Here is a 9,946-nt window from a genome sequence, read left to right as displayed (position 1 = left end):
GGCTGCTAGTCCTCCTTTCATGCAGAATCTTAAGGTCCCAGCTCATGTCCAAGGCACCAAAGCCAGCTAAACGTCAATAATCGATGATTAAAACTTGAATTGTACTACTTTTTACTGGCTATTACATCAACGTAGAAGCTTCATCCGTGTTCTACTATGGTATTTCTAGTGTCTCCGCATACCGCAGCACGCGACATAGCTTTGCAGACGATAAGTACAATCGTTTCAGAGAGAAGGGCGGACAATGTGACGATCTGGCTTTAAGAAGATTCGATAACAAATGACGAAAACGGACTGATTTTTCAGGTTTTTACTACATATGAACACTTTTCGCATTCTCCCGTGCAACTCGGCTGCTAGTCCTCCTTTCATGCGGAATCTTATGGTCCTAGCTCATGTCCAAGGCACGAAAGCCAGCTAAAAAGTCAATAATCGATACCTAAAACTTGAGTTGTACTACTTCTTACTGGCTATTACATCAACTTAGAAGCTTTATCTGTGTTCTACTATGGTGCTTTCAGTGTCTCCACATACCGCAGCACGTGACATAGCTTTGCAGACGATAAGTACAACCGTTTCAGAGAGAAGAGCGGCCAATGTGACGATCTGGCTTTAAGTCGATTCAATAACAAATGACAAAAACGGACGGATTTCTCAGGTTTTTACTGCATATGAACACTTTACACATTCTCCCGCGCAACTCGGCTGCTAGTCCTCCTTCCATTCAGAATCTTAAGGTCCTAGCTCATGTCCAAGGCACCAAAGCCAGGTAAAGTCAATAATCGATGATTAAAACTTGAATTGTACTACTTCTTACTGGCCGTTACATCAACTTTGAAGCTTCATCTGTGTCCTACTATGGTGATTTTAGTGTCTCCGCATACCACAGCACGCGACATAGCTTTGCAGACGATAAGTACAACCGTTTCAGAGAGAAGAGCGGCCAATGTGACAATCTGGCTTTAAGTCGATTCGATAACAAATGACGAAAACGGATGGATTAGTCAGGTTTTTACTACATATGAACACTTTTCACATTCTCCCGTGCAACTCGGCTGCTAGTCCTCCTTTCATGCAGAATCTTAAGGTCCTAGCTCATGTCCAAGGCACCAAAGCCAACTAAAAGTCAATAATTGATGCCTAAAACTTGAATTGTACTACTTCTTACTGGCTATTACATCAACTTAGAAGCTTCATCCGTGTTCTACTATGGTATTTTTAGTGTCTCCGCATACCGCAGCACGCGACATAGCTTTGCAGACGATAAGTACAACCGATTCAGAGAGAAGAGCGGCCAATGTGACAATCTTGCTTTAAGTCAATTCCATAACAAATGACGATAACGAACGGATTTCTCAGGTTTTTACTACATATGAACACTTTTCACATTCTCCCGTGCAACTCGGCTGCAAGTCCGTCTTACATGCTGAATCATAAGGTCCTAGCACATGTCCAAGGCACCAAAGTCAGCTAAAAAGTCAATAATCGATACCTAAAATTGGAATTGTACTCCTTCTTACTGGCTATTACAACATCTTAGAAGCTTCATCTGTGTTCTACTATGGTGCTTTCAGTGTCTCCACTTACCGCAGCACGTGACATAGATTTCCAGACGATAAGTACAACCGTTTCAGAGAGAAGAGCGGCCAATGTGACAATCTGGCTTTAAGTCAATTCCATAACAAATGACGAAAACGGACGGATTTCTCAGGTTTTTACTACATATGAACACTTTTCACATACTCCCGTGCAACTCGGCTGCTAGTCCTGCTTTCGTGCAGAATCCTAAGGTCCTAGCTCATGTCCAAGGCACCAAAGCCAACTAAAAAGTCAATAATCGATACCTAAAACTGGTATTGTACTAATTCTTACTGGCTATTACATCATCTTAGAAGCTTCATCTGTGTTCTACTATGGTGCTTTTAGCGTCTCCGCATACCGCAGCACGCGACATAGCTTTGCAGACGATAAGTACAACCGATTCAGAGAGAAGAGCGGCCAATGTGACAATCTGGCTTTAAGTCAATTCCATAACAAATGACGATAACGAACGGATTTCTCAGGTTTTTACTACATATGAACTCTTTTCACATTCTCCCGTGCAACTCGGCTGCAAGTCCGCCTTTCATGCTGAATCTTAAGGTCCTAGCTCAAGTCCAAGGCACCAAAGCCAGCTAAAAAGTCAATAATCGATACCTAAAACTTGAATTGTACTAAATCTTACTGGCTATTACATCATCTAAGAAGCTTCATCTGTGTTCTACTATGGTGCTTTTAGGGTCTCCGCATACCGCAGCACGCGACATAGCTTTGCAGACGATAAGTACAACCGATTCAGAGAGAAGAGCGGCCAATGTGACAATCTGGCTTTAAGTCAATTCCATAACAAATGACGAAAACGGACGGATTTCTCAGGTTTTTACTACAAATGAACACTTTTCGCATTCTCCCGTGCATCTCGGCTGCTAGTCCTCCTTTCATGCGGAATCTTATGGTCCTAGCTCATGTTCAAGGCACCAAAGCCAGTTAAAAAGTCAATAATCGATACCTAAAACTTGAGTTGTACTACTTCTTACTGGCTATTACATCAACTTAGAAGCTTTATCTGTGTTCTACTATGGTGCTTTCAGTGTCTCCACATACCGCAGCACGTGACATAGCTTTGCAGACGATAAGTACAACCGTTTCAGAGAGAAGAGTGGCCAATGTGACGATCTGGCTTTAAGTCGATTCGATAACAAATGACGAAAACGGACGGATTTCTCAGGTTTTTACTACATATGAACACTTTTCACATTCTCCCGTGCAACTCGGCTGCTAGTCCTCCTTTCATGCAGAATCGTAAGGTCCTAGCTCATGTCCAAGGCACCAAAGCCAGCTAAAAGTCAATAATCGATGATTACAACTTGAATTGTACTACATTTTACTGGCTATTACATCAACTTAGAAGCTTCATCCGTGTTCTATTATGGTATTTCTAGTTTCTCCGCATACCGCAGCACGCGACATAGCTTTGCACACGATAAGTACAACCGTTTCAGAGAGAAGAGTGGCCAATGTGACGATCTGGCTTTAAGTCGATTCGATAACAAATGACGAAAACGGACAGATTTCTCGGGTTTTTACTACAAATGAACACTTTTTACATTCTCCCGTGCAACTCGGTTGATAGTCCTGCTTTGATGCACAATCGTAAGGTCCTAGCTCATGTCGAAGGCACCAAAGCCAGCTAAAAAGTCAATAATTGATACCTAAAACTGGAATTGTACTACTTCTTACTGGCTATTACAAAATCTTAGAAGCTTCATCTGTGTTCTACTATGGTGCTTTCAGTGTCTCCACATACCGCAGCACGTGACATAGATTTGCAGACGATAAGTACAACCGTTTCAGAGAGAAGGGCGGACAATGTGACCATCTGGCTTTAAGTCGATTCGATAACAAATGACGAAAACGGACGGATTTTTCGGGTTTTTACTACATATGAACACTTTTCACATTCTCCCGTGCAACTCGGCTGCTGGTCCTCCTTCATGCAGAATCTTAAGGTCCTAGCTCATGTCCAAGGCACCAAAGCCAGCTAAAAAGTCAACAATCGATAACTAAAAATTGAATTGTACTACTTCTTACTGGCTATTACATCAACTTAGAAGCTTCATCTGTGTTCTACTATGGTGCTTTTAGTGTCTCCTCATACCGCAGCACGCGACATAGCTTTGCACACGATAAGTACAACCGTTTCAGAGAGAACAGCGGCCAATGTGACGATCTGGCTATTAGTCGAATCGATAACAAATGACGATAACGAACGGATTTCTCAGGTTTTTACTACATATGAACACTTTTCACATTCTCCCGTGCAACTCGGCTGCAAGTCCGCCTTTCATGCTGAATCTTAAGGTCCTAGCTCATGCCCAAGGCACCAAAGCCAGCTAAAAAGTCAATAATCGATACTTAAAACTGGTTTTGTACTAATTCTTACTGGCTATTACATCATCTTAGAAGGTGCATCTGTGTTCTACTATGGTGATTTTAGTGTCTCCGCATACCACAGCATGCGACATAGCTTTGCAGACGATGAGTACAACCGTTTCGGAGATAAGAGCGGCCAATGTGACGATCTGGCTTTAAGTCGATTCGATAAAAAATGACGAAAACGGACGGATTTCTCAGGTTTTTACTACATATGAACACTTTTCACATTCTCCCGTGCAACTCGGCTGCTAGTCCTCCTTTCATGCAGAATCTTAAGGTCCTAGCTCATGTCCAAGGCACCAAAGCCAGCTAAAAGTCAATAATCGATGATTACAACTTGAATTGTACTACTTTTTACTGGCTATTACAGCAACTTTGAAGCTTCATCCGTGTTCTACTATGGTATTTCTAGTGTCTCCGCATACCGCAGCACGCGACATAGATTTGCAGACGATAAGTACAACCGTTTCAGAGAGAAGGGCGGACAATGTGACGATCTGGCTTTAAGTCGATTCTATAACAAATGACGTAAACGGACGGATTTCTCAGGTTTTTACTACATATGAACACTTTTCACATTCTGCCGTAGAACTCGGTTGCTAGTCCTGCTTTCATGCAGAATCGTAAGGTCCTAGCCCATGTCCAAGGCACCAAAGCCAGCTAAAAAGTCAATAATTGATACCTAAAACTGGAATTGTACTACTTCTTACTGGCTATTACAACATCTTAGAAGCTTCATCTGTGTTCTACTATGGTGATTTTAGTGTCTCCGCAAACCGCAGCACGCGACATAGCTTTGCAGACGATAAGTACAACCGTTTCAGAGAGAAGGGCGGAAAATGTGACGATCTGGCTTTAAGTCGATTCGATAACAAATGACGAAAACGGAGGGATTTCTCGGGTTTTTACTACATATGAACACTTTTCACATTCTCCCGTACAACTCGGCTGCTAGTCCTCATTTCATGCAGAATCTTAAGGTCCTAGCTCATGTCCAAGGCACCAAAGCCAGCTTAAAAGTCAATAATCGATAATTAAAAATTGAATTGCACTACTTCTTACTGGCTATTACATCAACTTAGAAGCTTCATTTGTGTTCTACTATTTTGCTTTTAGTGTCTCCACATACCGCAGCACGCGACATAGCTTTGCAGACGATAAGTACAACCGTTTCAGAGAGAACAGCGGCCAGTGTGACGATCTGGCTATAAGTAGATTCGATAACAAATGACGATAACGAACCGATTTCTCAAGTTTTTACTACATATGAACACTTTTCACATTCTCCCGTGCAACTCGGCTGCAAGTCCGCCTTTCATGATGAATCTTAAGGTCCTAGCTCACGTCCAAGGCACCGAAGCCAGCTAAAAAGTCAATAATCGATACCTAAAACTTGAATTGTACTACTTCTTACTGGCTATTACATCAACTTAGAAGCTTCACCTGTGTTCTACTATTTTGCTTTTAGTGTCTCCACATACCGCAGCACGCGACATAGCTTTCAGACGATAAGTACAACCGTTTCGGAGAGAAGAGCGGCCAATGTGACGATCTGGCTTTAAGTCGATTCGATAACAAATGACGAAAACGGACGGATTTCTCAGGTTTTTACTACATATGAACACTTTTCACATTCTCCCGTGCAACTCGGCTGCTAGTCCTCCTTTCATGCAGAATCTTAAGGTCCCAGCTCATGTCCAAGGCACCAAAGCCAGCTAAACGTCAATAATCGATGATTAAAACTTGAATTGTACTACTTTTTACTGGCAATTACATCAACGTAGAAGCTTCATCCGTGTTCTACTATGGTATTTCTAGTGTCTCCGCATACCGCAGCACGCGACATAGCTTTGCAGACGATAAGTACAACCGATTCAGAGAGAAGAGCGGCCAATGTGACAATCTGGCTTTAAGTTAATTCCATAACAAATGACGATAACGAACGGATTTCTCAGGTTTTTACTACATATGAACTCTTTTCACATTCTCCCGTGCAACTCGGCTGCAAGTCCGCCTTTCATGCTGAATCTTAAGGTCCTAGCTCAAGTCCAAGGCACCAAAGCCAGCTAAAAAGTCAATAATCGATACCTAAAACTTGAATTGTACTAAATCTTACTGGCTATTACATCATCTAAGAAGCTTCATCTGTGTTCTACTATGGTGCTTTTAGGGTCTCCGCATACCGCAGCACGCGACATAGCTTTGCAGACGATAAGTACAACCGATTCAGAGAGAAGAGCGGCCAATGTGACAATCTGGCTTTAAGTCAATTCCATAACAAATGACGAAAACGGACGGATTTCTCAGGTTTTTACTACATATGAACACTTTTCACATTCTCCCGTGCAACTCGGCTGCTAGTCCTCCTTTCATGTAGAATCTTAAGGTCCTAGCTCATGTCCACGTCACCAAAGCCAGCTAAAAGTCAATAATCGATGATTAAAACTTGAATTGTACTACTTTTTACTGGCTATTACATCAACGTAGAAGCTTCATCCGTGTTCTACTATGGTATTTCTAGTGTCTCCGCATACCTCAGCACGCGACATAGCTTTGCAGACGATAAGTACAACCGTTTCAGAGAGAAGGGCGGACAATGTGACGATCTGGCTTTAAGTCGATTCGATAACAAATGACGAAAACGGACGGATTTCTCGGGTTTCTACTACATATGAACACTTTTCACATTCTCCCGTGCAACTCGGCTGCTAGTCCTGCTTTCATGCAGAATCTTAAGGTCCTAGCTCATGTCCAAGGCACCAAAGCCAGCTAAAATTCAATAATTGATACCTAAAATTGGAATTGTACTACTTCTTACTGGCTATTACATCAACTTAGAAGCTTCATTTGTGTTCTACTATTTTGCTTTTAGTGTCTCCACATACCGCAGCACGCGACATAGCTTTGCAGACGATAAGTACAACCGTTTCAGAGAGAACAGCGGCCAGTGTGACGATCTGGCTATAAGTAGATTCGATAACAAATGACGATAACGAACCGATTTCTCAAGTTTTTACTACATATGAACACTTTTCACATTCTCCCGTGCAACTCGGCAGCTAGTCCTCCTTTCACGCAGAATCTTAAGGTCCTAGCTCTTGTCCAAGGCACCAAAGCCAGCTAAAAAGTCAATAATCGATACCTAAAACTTGAAATTTGCTACTTCTTACTGGCTATTACATCAACTTAGAAGCTTCATCTGTGTTCTACTATGGTGCTTTTAGTGTCACCGCATACCGCAGCACGCGACATAGCTTTGCAGACTATAAGTACAACCGTTTCAGAAAGAAGAGCGGCTAATGTGACGATCTGGCTTTAAGTCGATTCCATAACAAATGACGAAAACGGACGGATTTCTCAGCTTTTTACTACATATGAACACTTTTCACATTCTCCCGTGCATCTCAGCTGCTAACCCTCCTTTCATGCAGAATCTTAAGGTCCTAGCTCATGTCCAAGGCACCAAAGCCAGCTAAAAGTCAATAATCGATAATTAAAACTGGTATTGTACTAATTCTTACTGTCTATTACATCAACTTAGAAGCTTCATCCGTGTTCTACTATGGTATTTTTAGTGTCTCGGCATACCGCAGCACGCGACATAGCTTTCAGACGATAAGTACAACCGTTTCAGAGAGAAGAGCGGCCAATGTGACGATCTGGCTTTAAGTCGATTCAATACCAAATGACAAAAACGGACGGATTTCTTAGGTTTTTACTGCATATGAACACTTTTCACATTCTCCCGTGCAACTCGGCTGCTAGTCCTCCTTTCATGCAGGATCTTAAGGTCCTAGCTCATGTCCAAGGCACCAAAGCCAGCTAAAAGTCAATAATCGATGATTAAAACTTGAATTTTACTACTTCTTACTGGCTATTACATCAACTTAGAAGCTTCATCTGTGTCCTACTATGGTGATTTTAGTGTCTCCGCATACCGCAGCACGCGACATAGCTTTGCAGACGATAAGTACAACCGTTTCAGAGACAAGAGCGGCCAATATGACGATCTGGCTTTAAGTCGATTCGATAACAAATGACGAAAGCGGACGGATTTCTCAGGTTTTTACTACATATGAACACTTTTCACATTCTCCCGTTCAACTCGGCTGCTAGTCCTCCATTCATGCACAATCTTAAGGTCCTAGCTCTTGTCCAAGGTACCAAAGCCAGCTAAAAAGTCAATAATCGATACCTAAAACTTGAATTGTACTACTTCTTACTGGCTATTACATCATCTTAGAAGCTTCATCTGTGTTCTACTATGGTGCTTTTAGTGTCTCCGAATACCGCAGCACGCGACATAGCTTTGCAGTCGATAAGTACAACCGAATCAGAGAGAAGAGCGGCCAATGTGACGATCTGGCTTTAAGTCGATTCGATAACAATTGACGAAAACGGACGGATTTCTCAGGTTAATACTACATATTAACACATTTCACATTCTCCCATGCAACTTTTCTGCCTTCCTCCTCTCATGCAGATTCGTAAGGTCCTAGCTCATGTCCAAGGCACCAAAGCAAGCAAAAAAGTCAATAATCGATACCTAAAACTTGAATTGTACTACTTCTTACTGGCTATTACATCATCTTAGAAGCTTCATCTGTGTCCAACTATGCTGATTTTAGTGTCTCCGCATACCGCAGCACACGACATAGCTTTGCAGACGATAAGTACAACCGTTTCAGAGAGAAGAGCGGCCAATGTGACGATCTGGCTGTAAGTCGATAAGATAACAAATGACGAAAACGGACGGATTTCTCAGGTTTTTACTACATATGAACACTTTTCACATTCTCCCGTTCAACTCGGCTGCTAGTCCTCCATTCCTGCGGAGTCTTAAGGTCCTAGCTCATGTCCAAGGCACCAAAGCCAGCTAAAAAGTCAATAATCGATACCTAAAACTTGAATTGTACTACCACTTACTGGCTATTACTTTAACTTAGAAGCTTCATCTGTGTTCAACTATGGTGCTTTTAGTATCTCCGAATACCGCAGCACGCGACATAGCTTTGCAGACGATAAGTACAACCGATTCAGAGAGAAGAGCGGCCAATGTGACGATCTGGCTTTAAGTCGATTCGATAACAAATGACGAAAACGGACGTATTTCTCAGGGTTTTACTACATATGAACACTTTTCACATTCTCCCGTGCATCTTGGCTGCTAGTCCTCCTTTCATGCAGAATCTTAAGGTCCTAGCTCATGTCCAAGGCACCAAAGCCAGCCAAAAAGTCAATAATCGATACCTAAAACTTGAATTGCACTACATCTTACTGGCTATTACATCATCTTATAAGCTTCATCTGTGTTCTACTATGGTGCTTTTAGTGTCTCCGAATACCGCAGCACGCGACATAGCTTTGCAGACGATAAGTACAACCGATTCAGAGAGAAGAGCGGCCAATGTGACGATGTGGCTTTAAGTCAATTCCATAACAAATGACGAAAACGGACGGATTTCTCAGGTTTTTACTACATATGAACACTTTTCACATTCTCCCCTGCAATTCGGCTGCTAGTCCACCTTTCATGCAGAATCTTAAGGTCCTAGCTCATGTCCAAGGCACCAAAGCCAGCTAAATGTCAATAATCGATGCCCAAATCTTGAATTGTACTACTTCTTACTAGCTATTACATCAACTTAGAAGCTTCATCTGTGTTCTAATATGGTTATTTTAGTGTCTCCGCATACCGCAGCACGCGACATAGCTTTGCAGACGATAAGTACAACCGTTTCAGAGAGAAGAGCGGCCAATGTGACGATCCGGCTTTAAGTCGATTCGATAACAAATGACGAAATTGGACGGGATTCTCAGGTTTTTACTACATATGAAAACTTTTCACATCCCCCTGTGCAGCTCGGCTGCTAGTCCTCCTTTCATGCAGAATCTTAAGGTCCTAGCTCATGTCCAAGGCACCAAAGCCAGCTAAAAAGTCAATAATCGATAACTAAAACTTGAGTTGTAC

This window comes from Schistocerca gregaria, unplaced genomic scaffold, assembly GCF_023897955.1.
Source record: "Schistocerca gregaria isolate iqSchGreg1 unplaced genomic scaffold, iqSchGreg1.2 ptg000335l, whole genome shotgun sequence".
In the NCBI taxonomy this organism is placed as follows: Eukaryota; Metazoa; Arthropoda; class Insecta; order Orthoptera; family Acrididae; genus Schistocerca; species Schistocerca gregaria.
The sequence above is the reverse complement of the archived record's forward strand: the minus strand, read 5'-3'. Positions refer to the sequence as shown.